Source organism: Ostrea edulis, chromosome 9, assembly GCF_947568905.1.
Source record: "Ostrea edulis chromosome 9, xbOstEdul1.1, whole genome shotgun sequence".
NCBI classification, from domain to species: domain Eukaryota; kingdom Metazoa; phylum Mollusca; class Bivalvia; order Ostreida; family Ostreidae; genus Ostrea; species Ostrea edulis.
This window is the reverse complement of record NC_079172.1, coordinates 1066112-1086252: the sequence shown is the minus strand read 5'-3', so window position 1 is coordinate 1086252 and position 20141 is coordinate 1066112. Positions and strand designations below refer to the sequence as shown.

The window sequence follows — 20141 nt, the reverse complement described above, 5'->3', positions numbered from 1 at the left end:
CACAGAATTACTTGTGTATCTCTTAGATACGGAGGTAGTTAGGTTTATGCTTAAAATCCAAAAGGGTAGTGCATAGTACAGATCTCGCAAAATAATGTTCAGACTCTCTCTCTCTCTCTCTCTCTCTGTGATCGGTAGACTCAACTAGCTATTTTAAATTAGTGCGGGCAGAACACTCTACTGCTGAGGGTGTATAAAAAGCGTATTAGGCTTCCTCACACCAGGAAATGAAAATGGGAGAGAAACTGCTCTTATTGCAAACACACTCTCCCATATACTCACATTTTGTTAACCTACAAAACACGACACGAGTTTTATACTTCCCACAGTGGACAAACCACGGAGATTCTCCTTGTCCCAAGGTGTGTGTTATTTGCCTTTACACCCAGTTTCTAGGAGCTTAGACCCCGTGGGTATCCGGGTAAGAATAGGTCCTTAGTACTCCTTTCTTGTCGTAAGAAGCGCCTAAATGGCCGGTCCTTCGAATGAAACCGCAAAAACCGAGGTCCCGTTTCACAGCTGGTGTGGCACGATAAAGACCCCTCCCTGCTCAATGGCATATAAGCGCTGAACATAGGCCTAATTTTTGCAGCCCTTTACCGGCAGTGGTGACGTCTCCATGTAAGTGAAAGATTCTCGAGAGGGACGTTAAACAATAAACAATCAATGTAAGAGCTTTCCTGTGGCCATGGGTGCCTTGCAGGAGGTGTGAAAATGTGTTGCAAGCTAAATAAGCATGGTAAAGGGGAGTTTTACCCTGTTATGTATACTGTTTTTCAGCATTTTGGGCAAACACTAAATATTTCGTTTATGAGAAAACCTGGTTTTGAAAATTTTCATTTTAATCTTCTAATCATCCTTTCGTCATTAAAATATCCCTAAATGTACTGTTTAATAATAATACCGAGCGAAGCTCGGACGGGCCGAAGGCCCGTCCGCGAAGCAAGGCTCTAAAGGTAACACGTATGTAAAAGAAAAAAGTCAAAATCTGCAAAAGAAAAAGAGACAATCTCTATATACGTTCACTGAAATTTTCGTGATCCATATGGGCGCCGCCATTTATTTTTTCATTACCTGCTTCAACAGTTATTCGTGTTTTATTTTGAATGCCAATAATAGAAGACTCTGACGTGCAATTCATAATTTAAACACTGAGTTTGTTCAAAGTGAATAGTATAATTATCATTGTAATAGGTTTTAGCAAATAATTACATATAAAACCGTAATACGACTAAGTAGATGAACGAGTTCATGAGTTTCTTTAAATAAGAATATACGATAAAATTACGGTTACATTTTTACCATTTTGAATTGATTGGTTAATTTTGTTTAGTTTTATAACGGCCTTTTTCATTGCATACGGAATGTTTTATTGTTGTTTATAATTGTTTGCTTTGAAAAAGAGAAAAAAGGTTGGGGCTAAATGTGACGTCACAATACACAGTTTACGTCGCCTTGTGTTTTATTTCCCGCGTTCAATGAATAGGCGGATCCTGTAAAACTGTTGTCCCCATATAAACCCCTTTAATATTGAGATGTTACTGGGTTTTTAGCGCAAGGAAAATTTCATTAAAAATATATATTTTTAAATGATTCATAACCTACCATACTTAACGGAATTATGATTACCACTTGGGACACTCCAATGGACATCACATGCTTCGCTCGGTCCAACGGTCATACCGTATACATATTATGTACTGCAGGTAATTCCTGATTTGAATGTGAATTATTAGGCCAATTCAACTTAATTATAGAGGGCGAAGCCCTCTCACGGCCCGAAGGGCCGTGAGAGCGGAGCTCTCCCTATAGGTAACACGTATATACATGTTTAAAAGGAAAATATAGGAAAATAATGAAAAATTAAACCATACCTATGGAACTTGAAAAGTTTGGTACCAATGGAGTCGATTCGAATATTAGCGCGTGGACATGTATTCCTCCATTTTGAATCTCGTCTACCCTAGTTCACGTCGTTCTGAGATGTTACATGTACATAAAATCCGTAAAAGCATGTAAATCTTATTTTCTTAATCATATACAATCACTCCACGATTAACGCCATGTTTTTGTTGTGGTTCAAACGCTATGTTTGTAAATTTGCTAAATAACGACGCTGAATATGACGTCACAATGTACTGTTTACATCGATTGCGTTATATTTCCTGCGTTCAATATATAGGCGGATCAAAATGCTTTGATACAGCTCTGTCCTCGCGCTAACTTCGGGTTATTTTTGTCCTGTTTTGGATATAGATACTAATGCCAAAACTTTTTTGCTTCGCCCTCAAACATGGTCACGCCGTAAAACATATTAGAGGGCGAAGCCCTCTCACGGCCCGAAGGGCCGTGAGAGCGGAGCTCTCCCTATAGGTAACACGTATATACATGTTTAAAAGGAAAATACAGGAAAACAATGAAAAATTAAACCATACCTATGGAACTTGAAAATTTTGGTACTAATGGCGTCGATTCGAATACTATCGCGTGGACATGTATTTCTCCATTTTGAATCTCGTCTACCCTAGTTCACGTCGTTCTGAGATGTTACATAAAATTCGTAAAAGCATGTAAATTTTATTTTCTTAATCATATACAATCACTCCACCATAAACGCCATGTTTGTTGTTGTGGTTCAAACGCTATGTTTGTAAATTTGCTAAATAACGACGCTGAATATGACGTCACAATGTACTGTTTACATCAATTGCGTTATATTTCCCGCGTTCAATATATATAGGCGGATCAAATATCCAAAATTAGGATGCTTTGATACAGCTCCGTACACGCGTCCTCGTGCTAACTTCGGGTTGTTTTGTCCTGTTTTGGATATAGATACTAATGCCAAAATTTGTTTGTTTCGCCCTCAAACACGGTCACGCCGTAAAACATATTAGATTATCATCCAGGGTCACCAAAAAGTATGGGATAGGTGGGAGGATTTTATTTTTTAATTTTTATTTTCTGAGAAAAATGTCAATGAAAAACGAGTTTTTGTCAACAGAAGTGCATCATTTAATGCCAAATGGATATCAATCTATGCTTATTTCATAGACAAATTCCAGGTTAAGCTTTAATTTCAAACACAGAAAGATACCAAACTTCTTCAAGATTTGAAGAGGATTAATCCCTTCCTTTCATTTACGTCCGTAAGAAATCAAGAAAATCATAATTATGATCTATTTTCTTCACGTAGCTAGCTTTGTTGTTATAACGGAGTCGGACGTGAAAATTTTTCCGGAAATCGCAAGTTTCGCAAAATAAAAAATTCCAGGTGGGCCGATTTTTGAGGGGCGGGCGGGGATGATAATATATCAATTATGTTGAATTGGCCTTATATTCAGAAAATGAAAAGCATTACAGTGGTGGATTTAAGGGGATGGGGGAGCTGGCGCGCGCGTCCCTAAAATTTTCAAATTTAAGGTAAATCGTGGTATCGTGTTTAGAACAAATGTACTAAACGATAAAGAAGCAATAATTGCTTCCACTCCCGTGGAAATAAATGACAAAATCTTTTGATTTCTTGAAATACTTTATTGGGAGAACTTAATTTTTTCCAAAAAAAACCTTAGATTTTGCGTCATTTTACTAATTTCACCTTATTAAAAATGATAGAAAATAGGACAAATGACTTAAATAGAAGACATATTTCAAGCCCTATAAAATCTGTAAAATCCAGGAGCTTCTAGGGGTTTCGCCAACTCGGCCCCCACTAGGCCTTTGCCCTGGACCCGCTGGGGGCCTCAATGCAGCCCCGACTCCCTACCTTTTAAAGTGCTCCCCCCCCCCCGTAACCGCAATTCCTGGATCCCCCCTGCACACTACATGTAATGGGGATAACGGTGTAAATACACGGACAAATTCTTAAAAACGATTTTTCACAAGAGCTGTAATCTGATCAAGTCTGATGCATGAACAATTCACTTTTGTTTTATTTAAAGATAAAATTCTAAAAGTATCAGGACAACGTTAGCACCTTGAATTAAACAAACACGTAATCTGAACTCGATGTAGGAATTTTTAACCTTGAATTGAATAAACTCGTAATCTGAACTCGTAATCCGAGATTCCTCTGACTCTTACCCCCGCTTTTATATTTGACATGTGCGGGGGAGAGTCAGAGCGGACTCCATATTGAAAAGTGGGAATTCAGCGACACCAGCTGGTGTCGCTGCTTTACCTACCTCTTACAACTTTATTTCGCGGATCTATCTTCCAAGACGTGAGAATTCAGTTAACGGAAGATAAATCTATAAATAGATCATGATTAATACGATGCTATCGCCGTTTAAACGGCCCTAACACCAACAAATGGAGCATCACTTGAATTAGGTCGCCGCCTCGCCATTTGATTTCTTTGCGCATGACGTCAGCACATGTAAACACAAAATTCCATCGTTTAAACGGCGATAGCATCGTATTAATCATGATGTATTTGTAGAATAATCTTCTGATAACTGAATCCTCGCGTCTTGGAAGATGGGTCCGCGAAATAAAGTTGTAAGAGGTAGGTAAAGCAGCGACACCAGCTGGTGTCGCTGAATTCCCACTTTTCAATATGGAGTCCGCTCTGACTCTCCCCCGCAGAAGTCACAAAATAAAAGCGGGGTTAAGAGTCAGAGGAATCTCGGATTACTGAACTCGATGTAGGAATTTTTAATCTTGAATTGAATAAACACGTAATCTGAAACCGATGTAGGAATTTTTAAACATGGTGTTTCAATATTACATGTACAAGAGCCAATTAACCAGAAAACATAATTCTGATGCAAAGCTTCCATAATAATAAGATATTCAGAATTGTTCAAACCACGCCGTCGGAGGGGTGGTTTAGAGCTCGGTCACACGAATGGATCACTTCGATATATCCCTGCCCTTGGAGGGGATGGGCCAGAATTGGGTCACACGAATGGATCACTTCGATATAGCCCTGCCCTCGGAGGGGGTGGGCCAGAACTGGGTCACACGAATGGATCACTTCGATAAATCCCTGCCCTCGGAGGGGATGGGCCAGAACTGGGTCACACGAATGGATCACTTCGATATATTCCTGCCCTCGGAGGGGGTGGGCAAGAGCTGTGTCACACGGATGGACCACTTCGATATATCTCTTTGAGCTCGAAATAATAGACTCCAAAGTCGTCCACTTCTGCTTCATACTTAGATATTTTATTGAAAGTAGACATTAACGGCAAACTAACACTACTCAAGTTTATGAAAAACGGGGTGATTTCATCTTTTCTATCGTCAACATTACATATTCAATTTTATATAGAAGTAATTCATTGTCACCTGCATATGGTGTTTATATCTCTCATCTGATTCGATACGCAAGAGTAATGCTTATGGTAAGTTTTTAAATCGAAGCAGGCTACAAACAAACAATTTGATGCTGCAGGGGTTCCAACCGTCTCAAAATTCTCCGACTAATAACTTCCAAGAACAATGTTTACGTATATGGGTAGGAACGTTAGGAAAATCTTCATTTCAAGAACAACAGGCTCTTGATTAATTATCTCAATATCAAAGCACATGTACTGCAGATCGAAGTTTGTTCAAATCATGGCCCCCAGGGAGTAAGGATGGGCCACAATAGGCGAACCAAGTAATTTAAGGGACATAAAAGGATGTAACCGGATTATTTGTTTAAGACTTCTTCCAACAAAGTCTTAACCATACTCAACTCGCGTTGGTTTCAAAGTTTATTTCTAACATAAACTCAGCAACATTCAAATACAATACCAGGTTCTATTTTCTTCTCCTTTTTGACAAATTTACAAACGTATATATATATGAAATGGGTACGTGATTAACATCATTGACATTAATGCACTATAATAAACGCAGCTGCAGTAGTGTACATTTTTGGTAACAAAACTGTCCCAACTGCCAATCATTTATGGGTGATGCAGGTACTGGAATAACAGTATCGCGAGTTTTACTCATAAAGGTCGTACAAAACATGGTGACCTTTATGTATTTGTTTGCAATGCGGCTTACATAATTTCATCAGCTAAAATGACTAAATATGATCAGTGCGATTCCACAGGCCTGCATCACTCACATACATTGTAAATTTAATAATATAACCGGTAATTAAGGCTAATATAATCGATAAAGATAATGCAAGACTAATATAAGTGATAATACAATCAATTCTTAAGGTCATCTGGTTACACTCGTCCCCCTGATAAAAGAAATATTCCAGAAGGGAAGATTTCTTCCATCAAGCGCCCGACAGTGGAAATGACTTTTACTCATTCCTCTAACTTGAGACGATGCCGACCGATGACACACCAGTCGACACGTCTATTTTAAGAGGTAATGGTAAATTACATATTTCCTAAAACGACTTTATTCCGTCTCCGTCGGCTCCGGGAATCAACCAGTGACTAAGATGAATAGTTTTCAAGTCAGTGATCAGAATGGTATAGTCACTTGCATGATCAGGATGTCAACATATCAACCTAATATCCTTAAACAAGATGTGGCCAGGATATTAACATACATATATACCAACATATTATTCATTCATCAACATAGCGTTGTTTCTCAACAAGATGTGACCAGAATTTGGTTCACAAGTATAAAATCAATGTTTATAATGTTTTTGAAACGTGATTCAGGATTCAATAAAGTCAATCGGATAAAACAAAGTGTCCAGGATACAGAAAGCGGTAGTGTTAATATCAAAGCACATATAGTTAATAATGTTCTCAAGCGATAATGTTCCAATATATCACGAACGGCCAGGATCATTCGATCTTCCTTGAATTACTTAGAATCATTCCATGGATAGTCGTTATCATTCCTTACACAAATATTCACAATATGAATTCACAGTTAAACACATCCATTTACGAATCATACATCACCGGTATATGTTGGTCTATGCTCGGATGCAAGTTCATTGGTGGCACGGACGGGTAGGTTGCACCTGCCAAGACGCTTCTATCATCTTTCAAGTCGCTTGACGTCGTTGCCGAGAGTTCTTTTCGTTCTTGCAGATATCTTTGTGATAACGCATAGTCTGGTCGGTAATGTTTATCAAGGTTAACACTTTTGTATGTAACTTTCTTGCTAGGTTGTAGCGAGTTTCTCTTTACCTTGCCTTTCGTGTTGGAGATGGAGCTCTTGTGATTTTTTTCATGGAATGTCTCTAAGGGGATCCATTCGATTTTGGCTGGATCCTTTCTTTCAGGTGGACCGTCTCCCTCTTTTCTTTCTCCCTTTGACTTGTTGCATCTTAGACACCCTAACTTACTTAACTTTTTCTTAACCTTATCCCTATTCCTAATTAACTTGCCAATGATTATCAAAAGAAAGAAACCCATTGAAGCGATGGTTATATAGAACCAAGGGGATCCTACCCAAGGTGAGGTTTTCATAGATACTAATTGTTCCTCTGGCAATTCCGCCAAAAGTGTGTCTATTGGAAATTCTTTTATGTTTTTCAACTTCGGGGGAATTTTATACTTGGTTTTCTGTGGGAATCGTTGATTGAACTGTTCCCATAATGAATTGGTTTGAAGTTCGTTTAAGAAATCCTGAAAGCTGTTTGTCATATTATAATGAGTTTCCTTATTATAATATGGGGGCAAAAGTAACGATCCATGGTGTCCTGAACAACCCAAATCTAAGGTCAGTATGTCAATGGGTGGATTGGTGGTTTTACTCGAAACTTTTTGTCCACATTTTACATTAATAGTTAATGATTGAGATGACATTATTAGCCATTTCCCTTCACGCAGATTTCTTGCGTCTGGGTCAGCAGAACTAGTTTCTACAGAAATAGAACAGAATTTGTCAATTCCTTCCCTAATGCTTTGAAATAATTGCACGACACAGGCTTTTGAAGTAGCAACGGGGTAAAATGGTTTTTCGATAGGACAGAAATTACCATGCTGTTTCTCGCAATTCTGCAGTCCGACACTAGACAACGCAGTGTAGGTGTCATGAACATCATCAATAGCAAGAGCGGCGAGATTTAAATCAAATTTCGCTAGAAGATCAGTTTGGTTTGTTTTCAAATTTGGCACGGGTAGGTTATGAATCTTAAACAATTCAAGTCTCTTATTTGCTGTCAAAAGAGGTATGGATAATACAATGATTAAACGGTCACTTTCTAAAAGTCATTTTATGATAATACAGATACATGAATACTTTTAGCAGTTTGGATATATAATGCAAAGCGTGCTCGGAACTTTAATTTGTGTTCATTTTTACGATTATTTACAACTCTCCGATGGGGACACCAGTATCAATACCCCAGGCCTTCTTGATAAGGTTTGGTGATAATTGTCTATTATCTTCTTCAACGTTTTCGTCGCTGACATTTTCATTATCTGAGTCGGGATCGCCTTCATCGGGCACCGATTCGTCACTCTCGTCTAGTGACCTTTCCATCGTTACACGTAATTGTCCTTTTATAACTAACCTTGCGTAACTTTCATCATCATTTACATCAATATACGCCTCTTCATATTCAATTTGAAAATATCTTATAATATTTCCCGTACGAAATTTGACCCGTAAATTATCTAGGTCCGGCATATCCAAACCCACTAATTGGCCCGAAACTTCATTTTGTTGGTGCCCCATCTGTAATGTAAGAATCAATTTCTTACTACCTCCTATCTTAGGTATTTCTACCTATCTTAACTGATTATAATAATAACTTAGTCATAGAGGTATAGATAACGCGGCAGTCATTGCCTTAATCTGATTAATGAAAAATTCCTTATCATCGTCATCCTGACGCCTAGCTTGGGTGTATGTGGACATTGGATCACCGGGACAAGTCTGAGAGGATGGGGCCTCTGTTATACGTAAAGAAGGTATTTCTGATTGTTGTTTCTCTCCCATTTTATTATTTTGATTTAACTGAGTATCCCCAAACTTTTCTGTTAATTCATCTAGTGCTTTACTAAAGGCTTCACTATCAAGAGACATACTAAGACCATGCTAAGATGCTCTTAAGTCAGAAGGTAAAGTTCTGAAGGAAAACGTTCCTACCTTAACTGCAATTGTTTTTAAAAGTCTGCTTCCTGTCCTGTCCTTACTCTGCTTCCGTAATCCTGGTCAAGACGGCACCAAAAATAATCCCTATGTAACCGGATTATTTGTTTAAGACTTCTTCCAACAAAGTCTTAACCATACTCAACTCGCGTTGGTTTCAAAGTTTATTTCTAACATAAACTCAGCAACATTCAAATACAATACCAGGTTCTATTCTCTTCTCCTTTTTGACAAATTTACAAACGTATATATATATGAAATGGGTACGTGATTAACATCATTGACATTAATGCACTATAATAAACGCAGCTGCAGTAGTGTACATTTTTGGTAACAAAACTGTCCCAACTGCCAATCATTTATGGGTGATGCAGGTACTGGAATAACAGTATCGCGAGTTTTACTCATAAAGGTCGTACAAAACATGGTGACCTTTATGTATTTGTTTGCAATGCGGCTTACATAATTTCATCAGCTAAAATGACTAAATATGATCAGTGCGATTCCACAGGCCTGCATCACTCACATACATTGTAAATTTAATAATATAACCGGTAATTAAGGCTAATATAATCGATAAAGATAATGCAAGACTAATATAAGTGATAATACAATCAATTCTTAAGGTCATCTGGTTACAAGGACGCACTATCAAGAATTTCTCAATAGAAACAGTACTACCGAATTGCACGTGATATTAAAACATGGACAGAAAGCGCGGATTTAAGTTTGATCAAACCATGGCCCTGTGAAATAGAGTTTACAATTAGGGGTGGATGCAGAAATTGAAATTAGGGGAGGCAACAGGGGGTGTGGGGCCTCCTTAAAGTCCCCAGTCGGTCCAGGACGAAGGGCTGATGGGACCTCGTGGATTTTCTAGATTTTAAAGGGATTGAAATATGTCTCCTGTGTGGTGACATTGTTACTATTGAAAGAGTACTTGTGTTTGTTGTTATTGGTGGTGGTGACATTGTTACTATTGAAAGAGTTGTATTTGTTGTTATTGGTGGTAGAGACATTGTTACTATTGAAAGAGTTGTATTTGTTGTTATTGGTGGTGGTGACAGGACGAAGGCCTGATGGGACTTCGTGGATTTTTTTAGATTTTAAAGGGATTGAAATATGTCTCCTGTGTGGTATTTAAAAAACCCAATGTCATTGTCTTAGAGATGAAATTTATGAAAAAGACTCAAAATGAATTTAGGGGGAGGGAGGGGGGGGGGGGGGTAGAATGTAAGTTCTCCCGGTAAAAGTAACAATAAATCAGAAGACCTTCTCAATTATTTCTATGAGTGGATTTGTTATACCCGCACTTTCTAAAGAAAGTCCGTCCGTCCGTCCGTCCCGGTTGTTGTCACTAAAACTGTGTCCACATTTATAGCGCAATCCGAATGATATTCTAGAAGCTGAATAGTAATGTCCTATATATGTGCAATAAGGTTTCAGAATTTTCATATTGGTCCCAGGAGGCAAATAGGGGCCGAAAATGACGTTTTCTATCAAAAAGCTTGTCACTTAAACTCCATCTACATATTTAGGAGCAGTCACATGATATTCTAAGAGCTGAGACATTCGCTGACAAATTCACCTCACAACTTATTTCCGTGAGAGATGAATCTCAGGAATCTGAAGACCCTCAAACTCAGCGACTGTCTCCGAAAGTAATCACTCAAAGACGACCGGTCGTAAAGACCCGAAATCCACTCGAATGAAATTGTTGACCTCGAATGACCTTGAAAGTGGGTTATGGTCAAGATCACACTTTGTTCTCCACAAGGTCTTAGGTGGTTGACCTTAGAAATGGGGTCAAGGACAAAATTCAAGGTCACTCTTCAAGATGTGGGTCTCCATAAGCGACGCAACATTGAGTATGTACGCCGTTCCAAAGGAAGTCTATATCCCCTTCCTTCACGGGATCCAGTATGACAGTTGTCTACACCAATTTAAGTTTGCGAGACACAGACAGATGACCGACACTCCACACATTACTTGGAGAAACAGTGTTACACCCCAAATCGTAGCCCGTCCCAAATCGTCTCCGAGTTTCTTTTGTAACACTCCAAGTAATCGCCCGTCCCAAATCGTCGCGGGCGACGATTTGGGCATAACCTCACACCGCAAATTGTCGCCCCCCTTGCTGCAACTATTTGGAAACACCATTAGCACACAAACTGGCCCTGTTTGTTAACTCCTTCTTCTCTCCCCCTCTTTCTCTGGACCCTATAAGCAAGACATTTTAATCTTCTACTTTGTCTTTTACTTGTTCTGTTGCATAATTTTCTAAATGATTTATTATGATCACATATTTCTTATTATTGTTTTTGTTGGTAGAGACATTGTACTGAAAGAGTTGTATTTGTTGTTATTGGTGATGACATTGTTATTATTGAAAGAGTTGTATTTGTTGTTATTGGTGGTGGTGACATTGTTATTATTGAAAGAGTTGTATTTGTTGTTATTGGTGGTGACATTGTTACTATTGAAAGAGTTGTATTTGTTGTTATTGGTGGTGGTGTCATTGTTACTATTGAAAGAGTTGTATTTGTTGTTATTGGTGATGACATTGTTATTATTGAAAGAGTTGTATTTGTTGTTATTGGTGGTGACATTGTTATTATTGAAAGAGTTGTATTTGTTGTTATTGGTGGTGACATTGTTATTATTGAAAGAGTTGTATTTGTTGTTATTGGTGGTGACATTGTTATTATTGAAAGAGTTGTATTTGTTGTTATTAGTGGTGGTGTCATTGTTACTATTGAAAGAGTTGTATTTGTTGTTATTGGTGGTGTCATTGTTATTATTGAAAGAGTTGAATTTGTTGTTATTGGTGATGGTGACATTGTTACTATTGAAAGAGTTGTATGTGTTGTTATTGATGGTGGTGACATTGTTACTATTGAAAGAGTTGTATTTGTTGTTATTGGTGGTAACATTGTTATTATTGAAAGAGTTGTATTTGTTGTTATTGGTGGTGGTGTCATTGCTTTTTTTATATGATTTTTTTCCGTTCAGTCCTCCAGAGAGAGAGAGAGAAAGAGAGAGAGAGGGGGGGGATGTCCGACAATAAATCATTTTGCCTTTTGTTGTAGGGTCATTCTAATGATCACGGGGTTGTTAGGTCTTGTTCACCGCAGATTTGTTAGTGACGTCATATTTTATTAGATTACGCTTGGACACTTTCCTACGTTTGTAACAAACAGTATCCGTGGGAAAGATCGGTCAATGTTAAGGAGGACTGCATGAACCAAGTGCCGATTTACATATCTGCCCAATGTTCAACGTTAGGGCTTTGGTATACTGATCTTGAAGCAACACACAGAATTGACACTCTACACAATTTTCAACTTCTAACCAGAAATTTTTAACTCTCTTGTAATCATTCCCATCAAATTTGCATTCTTGAAATGACAAGTCAAATTCCATTTCCTGCCTACATCAACACAAACTGATAAGTACCCCCCCCCCCCCCCAAAAAAAACAAAAAACAACAAACAAAATAAAAACAAATACACATACACATAAAGAGTTAAATTTCTCTCATATCTACGTATGTAAGATACAGATATTCTATGAAAGAAAGGTATGCAAGATATTTCTATCTTTCATATCACGTGACGTTTATTTTACATATCCCGTGACGTCATAATCAATACATAGCTTGCAACTTACCTCGCCTCGATTGACGAACACTAGCGTCTGCAAAGCTCTTGTACAAAAAATGACAGATTGTAATGTCCCTGATAATCTCCAGGTGTATGTGACTGGACACAAAAATACACATTCCTTGAACAATTACCGCACACTCAACAACAGTCACAAATTCCTCATACACCTATGTCATCCTGTGCATTAGGCCCTATGCCAGTTCACAGAAACCCAGCCCACACGGTCTATTACTTCTAGGCCTACCTCCACATTCACTCTGTCAACGTCTACTGTCCGTGTCTCAGGTGAAATAAGTGCCTTCAATGTCCATGAGACGCGAGTTCTTGCACGCGTGGAAAACGAAAGTCTAGTCATGTCCATAATTATATCCACCAACAAAAACCACTTGGAATCTCTCTTCACACACTCGTCATTGAATAACTGCTCAATTAATATCAATATCAATGCTCCTCTAAGAAAAAAAAAAAAACGTGCAGTTGTGGATTCATATTCTGATTAGGTCTGTCAAAATGTTTCGCGCTGATGGACTGTCGAGTTACCACAGGCACCTGAAGTATGGATATTACTACCCCCCCCCCCCCTTTTTTTCATAATTTTTTTTTTTTTGGTGGCAATAATTTCTCTGAAATGTATGAATTCCCAGTCTATCTCATCCCTCTTTCGATTCATGTAATCGTTTCACGCTTTTTGTAAGCTTTAAAGATTGGCCTTCTACCGGTATAATAAAATACACAAGGTAAGAAACAAAAATTTGTAAACAAACAGGGGCTAGGGGGTCCCCGTTTCCGGGCACATTTTCCAAGTAATTACAGCGTTACCTAAGGAATTTTGACGAGCGGCAGGTCGGGGAGATGTCATACTACAAGTCTCTTCAACTCAAAACCCATCTCATCTCTTTTATTTGACACAATCTTGCGTGCATTGATCGGACAGGGCTTCATCTCTTCCACTGTCAGCCAAAAAGGAGGTCACAGAGTACGAATTTATAACGTGTCGTGTGATTGGTCCGCGAATAATCCCGAGACCCTTCGGATGATCCCGAGACTAAGCAATGTCTTTGCGAACCAATCACACGGCGAGACACGGCGCGTACAACAAATTACGATCCATAGTAAGGAATTAACAGATTTACTTCATATTATATGAAATATCTCAAAGGCTAACAGATAATTTATGCTTGAATTGAATTAAAAGGTCATCTCATGAACTCTTGTTGTTTTATACACACATGTATCACAATCCCTGTTGTAGGTACACACATACACGGTATTATGTGTAAATACATGAACATGTGCGTTTATGACGTTTTGTCGGGGGGGGGGGGGGGGGGGGGGGGGGGGCATAATACACAAAATTCTTGTACAACGCTTTTTAAATTTTTATACAAACGTTTACTTTGCTTATTCAATTTATGATGCAGAATTTTAGAATAAAATTGTTTTATCGCTTGTAAACAAATTCCCATAAACAGAATGTTTGTGTGTTATCTTAGCTACATTAACCATTCCAATTCTTAAATTCTATTCCGTTTTTCGTTCCTTTCCTTCATATACACACTTTCAAAAAATCATAGTGTAGAAAAATCCCTAGGTAGGGGGGGGGGGGGGGTAATGTGTTACTGGCCCATGGTCTAAAAGTAATCTTGAAAAAAAAATAAAGCCCTGGTGGACTAATCAGTGGCCCAGTTAGACAATCAAGTCCTAAAGTAATATGTAAGTATTGCTGTTACAAGTACATGTATTTATATTTCAGCTCACATTAGGGTTGTAATTAACAGGTTTCCCTTAAACTCTTCTGAGACGGGAGCTTCTGGAGGTTTGACTGTATAACTGACACAAGACCTTAAACTATTCGTCATTTTATCAATTCTTATTATCAATTAAAACAACAAAATATGGTGATAACTAGTAGGGATGCCAACGAATATTCGAATATCCTCCATTAAAATTACAATGAAAGAATGATAAGTTTTGTAAAATGTATTGGAAAGTTTGATTGAGATTTATCATCATTAGTTATGACCCCCCCCCCCCCCCCCCCCCCCGATCCACTCACATACTCGTATTTGTGAGTATGCGAGCGGATCTAACATCTCAATTTAGTTAGATTGATTTGAAACCGACTGACAAACGAATTTGTTGATTAGATTACAGTAGCAGCTACTTTAGCGGACAGCCGGGTTCGATCGCCGGTGGCCAGATAGCTCAGCTAAATTGGTAGAGCACATAACTGGAGATTCAGGGGACCCGGGTTCGAATCCCGGTCTGGTCCGTTGAATTTTCCCCTTCCTGTTACACTACAAACGCAATGGTGTGTATTAAGAATTGGATCTGGGGGCCGCCCTCAGACCCCAGGGAGTCGAGGAAAATGTCCTTGACCCAACCCAAAACAATGCCATGATGGGGACCTGGAGGTTGACGGCTGAAAATGCAGTCCAATGGTTTTCTTTAAAAATGGCCTGAATATTGCATTATTTATTCTCTATAGATAATACCTAAAATATCGCAATGTTCTTTAAAAAAAAATTCTCTGGAATATGTAACAAAATAGATTTGATGTTTGATATCAATGATAACACATGGGGAAGTGAACATTGACTGATTAATTAAATTTTCTGTCGATAATTTTTCACTCCTTTTGAGATGTCACCAGCTGTACGTGAAGTACCACAAATTTAGACCTATACTTAGCGCTCAGTGTCGTAGCAGTGAAGGTTCGTTAGCGTGCCAATGCTTGCCGCGACGCTGGGCCTCCGTTTTTAAGGTCATATCCAAAAGAAAGTAAAATGGGAAAGAAAAAAAAACCAAAAAAAAAAACCAAAAAATAAATAATATCTACGCAAATTAGAAAATAAAAATATCTCATTCTCCTTTTAGCAACATAATTTAGATAATTATCGACCAAATCACCTCGAACGAAGATCAAACAGTCCGTCTCAATTTTCTGTATGACATCTTTTTTTTTCTTCACAAATTGAGTTAAATACTGACCTCAAAAACTTTCTCGGGTTTTAGTTTGACTTTTTTAAATGATTTGATATTGCTTTGAATTGATAGTATGAAGTTTGACATTAAAATTCTAAAAACAAAAAGGATCTATAAAAGATGAACAATGAAGATACTGTGTATTCATGTGTGCTGTTGTGTAAAGGTCGCTACGCCACTTGATTATATTTCTATACAAAAAAGTGAATGAATTACTCTCTTGATTGCATATTGTTGTACACCAGTGGCGGATCTAGAGGGACGGAGTGAGTGGGGTGGGGGTAGCGGGGCTTGATTAAAAAAAAGCATGTCAATTTTGTTCATAGGCACTGTAATGTTTTTGTTCTATACAATCAAACGTTTTAATGACTATATTTGTCAGGATAACATGGAATGACCTGACACCCCTTATAATTAGAACAGCCTGAGTGTATATAAACCCGGGGTGCTGTGATTCTGTGTCTTTCTTGTGAGCTGATCGTACCGAGAGGGAGTTAAATAAGAAGAAAGGTTAAATAAAGGTTTTAGATTAAGGAAAGGTAAGTAGACAATCAACTCAGTGGCCCGAATAGAGCTGAAGCTGTTTTGGTTGTTTGCTCGCCTTATTGTTTTCCGGAGTGGTTGTCCATTGTGACCGACCATAGCACTGACAGTAAGTCGGGGAAATAGCTAGTGCTGGGAATAGTGGCCCGAATAGAGCCAATCTGTTCCTGGTACTAGTCTATTTAGTTAAGGAAACATATTATTTACTTTCTTAAAGTCTTTACTTCCATTTATTATTGATTTACTTCTTGATTTCAACCCAAGGTAGGGACATTCAAATAAATAGATATATATCCAATCAGTGATTGAGGAAAATTATACTTTTATTAAGCAAAGAGGTTCTTTTCGAACTCATGATAGATTGACGGCAATAGAGTGCCGTTACAATATATGTACACCTTGCATATTCCATGCAAATTCAAGGTTGTTTTTGTTTTTCTTTTTGCCACAATAGAACTAGTGGGGGTCGTGTATATTTGATGTTTGACTTAAAACATATTGTGTCCGCGCAGTAGCAGATCTAGATCACGTGTATCTCGCGCCGACCCATTTCAAACTTTCCGCAAGGAGTCAAACATTCTATTAATTTCAAATACACGGATTAGCGAAGTTATATTGTGGCAAACACCCTCGGAATTTGCATGGAATATACAAATTATATACAGATCATTGTCCAGACACTATCAATTATTTTTTTAAAATGAGAATCTCTATCAAAGTATTAAGTGTCGGTCAAATGTATTTCATGATTTTTAAACAAAAATATCCTTTGATGGTTTGGATTTTTGCTTCTATTGATATGCTATAAATGACGGTTATAAATCAAATGACGGTTATAAATCAGTTCATATTTGTTAATCATAGACTTTAATTTATATATTGAATCACGTTCGTTTTAATCATTTGGTTAGATGCATACTAAACAATATAATGAAGAAATACTGTGCCTTAAACACCACTTTTGTTCCTTTGTTTGTTTGTTTGTTTGAGAGAGAGAGAGAGAGAGAGAGAGAGAGAGAGAGAGAGAGAGAGATAGGGAGAGAGAGAGAGAGAAAGAGAGAGATAGGGAGAGAGAGAGAGAGAAAGAGAGAGAGAGAGAGAGAGAGAGAGAGAGATGGTAATCAGAATCTGGATGCTTTTCATTCACTGAATACTAATTCACATTTCAAAACACGAATTATCTGCATTACTCCTTAGAATTAGTAAACAATGAATTCAAGAATATGTTATTAAAGAAATTAAGGAAGGGGATTAACATGGAGATGTTCAACACCAGGTTTTCACAGAACATAGATGGTGTTTGGTACCTTTGTAATTCTCTCAATGCGTTAAAAAACAATATACATATCATGAAAAACTGTTTTAGGAAAAAAAATTAAACACCACCTTAAATAACCTGGTTTATAATGTCCACGGCCGATTTTCACACCTCCTGCAAAGAGACCAATCCAAACCGCGTTTATATCTATAAACCAGCACTGCACACAGCTGACAGTTCGTACCTCGTGTATTTATTGAAATAAGTCCATACTTGATACACCGATATGGATACTTACGAATTAAAGAAACACAAACATCGCAGTATTTAAATGTATCAGTAATCATCAGCATTTCTCAGCACCAACATGATTTTTGTGCCAACATTAAAAATAGAAGTAATCATGAGAGCTTAGCAGCGTCAACAACACAGTGACAGTAGGCAGCACACTCTCCGTCCAATAGTGCGAGTTCTCTAGGTGATGTAAGTATCACGTATGTGTCTTTTTCATAGGAAACCGTACAATAAAAACAAAACGTCTTTAATCGGTTGTTCGGAACTTTGGAAACGTCGGTATTGATAAAAACCGGTCTTTCTCGGTAGTTTAGAACTTTCGAACATGGTCTTGGTGCAATGTACGATGCCCTCAATCAAATAAACAAATTATAACAATAAGAACAATAGTTGATATGAAAAGGACTTACTCCACAGTTTACAAATTATTCAAATATCTATAAAATAGAAATCTTCATTTAAATCAAATCAATATTTGAACACTTTAAAATCGGCCATGGAATACATGTTTTGATTTGAATAATTAATATTTTATTAGTATTTTGAAATGTTATCCTCCGTGTGACACCGTGAAAATACACCGTGACACTCCGTGGACACATCGTGTTACGCGAGGGGGGGGGGGGTTGCTCTCGGATTCGAGGCTGGCACATAAATCGCAACTCCAAAGGCACCGACTTTTTTCTTTGTCCACGGTGAAGCATGGGTTTTTGTTCAACGGCGGTCCGTGTTTTTCGGGGTGTACTCGTGGACTGTATTGTGTATTTCGGGGTGTACTCGTGGACTGTATTGTGTATTTCGGGGTGTACTCGTGGACTGTATTGTGTTTTTCGGGGTGTACTCGTGGACTGTATTGTGTTTTTCGGGGTGTACTCGTGGACTGTATTGTGTTTCGCCTCGAGCAAATTGTGCTTATTGTCATTTATCAAATAACTAAAATCTTCCGAAAATATCAAGAAAGGCGTCAACGTATGAATAAATGTATCTTATAATTCAAGTTTATTGGAGTAAATGTTCAACTATTACCGGTAGTGTGATACATCTGTTCAGATATATATACCAGAATATTCAAAATGTATGAGATAGTAAACTTTTTTTTTTTTGGAAAGTGATGTATTTTAATTCCATTGAAGAACTCGATATCATGCTAATCAAATGAATTTTACGCATCGCTTACCTCCTCATTGTTCTTCCATCTCTCGAATTATTTAATTAAGAGGCCTTTGGACCTTTGCGTGTAAGCAAACTATCCAGTTCATTTCTATTAAAAGTACATTTGTTTCATGCATAAAACAACCAAAGACATATTGACTTTTTCGATAATTACGGTGATATAATCATCATATTCTATCAAAGCTATCAAGCTGTATCATTAGGTTACGTACGTCCGCTATGCATGATAGTAAATGTAACACACCTCTAAACTGTGTGTACAGTGAAATATAATTCAAAAAGCGTATATGGCAGAATGGGAAAACAAATTGATTGCGTGTACATTGTTTAACGTCTCTGTCGATTATATATATATATTCATTGATTGCTAAAATTTGTTTTGCATGTACTACACACATAGTATCCTTGTAATTCGGTTCATGTAGATTTCCTGCTAAATACGTACATGTGCCCTTATCATTATATTTAAAAAAAAACCACATGATGATATGCAAATAAATGTTTCGCATCATGAAGATAAATTGAGATAGGCGGACATTTAGTTTTGTAGAGGTTGCTCAGTGACAGCGCTCATTTCCTGATAGTTGTCCGTATCTCTGACTCCATATATTTCTCGTAGTGTTTTTTACTTCCTCCATTGTTATTGTGCATTTGATTTAGTCGGGCATTGATATGTGGTGATGATGCAACCCTTGTCTTATACAAACTGATCTTAAATTCCACAAGCAAAACGTTAATACCCTTAACATTGCCGTGAAATCAACCTGGTGTTGATCTTGAAGATTATCTACACTGCCAACGTTCTGTAAAAACAATATTGTATTTATATTTTAAAAAACCAGACTGTTTTCCGTACTACTGTTAGAGAAATACAATGGATTGTACTCTTCATATTTGTTGTTCTGAAAACTTAGAAATTCCTAAAAGCGTATAAAAATGACTGTTATTGCATAGTTTACTTTAAGGGTATCTCGCTTCTTGAATCCCTTTTTTACTGAGATTTGATGCAATCCAGAATAAAATGCTCTCAACGCATTGTCAATTTGTCAAACAAACCTCAAAGGCCGATCAAGACCTACTTGAACATCCATTGGTAGTGCAACTAAGCAAATGTGGTGCTGAGCGTGTTTATTGCAGAAGCTAAGTTAAAAATAAATTCCAGCATGCCGATAACTAAGGATCTAAAGAACGTGTGCTACTCAGCT

The 20141-nt window shown here is 37.7% G+C and overlaps 2 long non-coding RNA genes across 3 annotated transcripts in view; both read left to right on the top strand.

Annotated features, from left to right (window-relative positions):
- Positions 1–20141, top strand: part of LOC125660613 (uncharacterized) — a 136982-nt gene that overhangs the window by 52707 nt on the left and 64134 nt on the right. The window lies entirely within an intron of this gene.
- The window catches only part of LOC125660614 (uncharacterized), an 18296-nt gene continuing 6906 nt past the window's right edge, over positions 8752–20141 (top strand). For both annotated transcript variants that reach the window (XR_008798316.1, XR_008798315.1), the window contains exon 1: positions 8752–8837. This is a non-coding gene — a long non-coding RNA (uncharacterized LOC125660614). The remainder of the gene's footprint in view (positions 8838–20141) is intronic.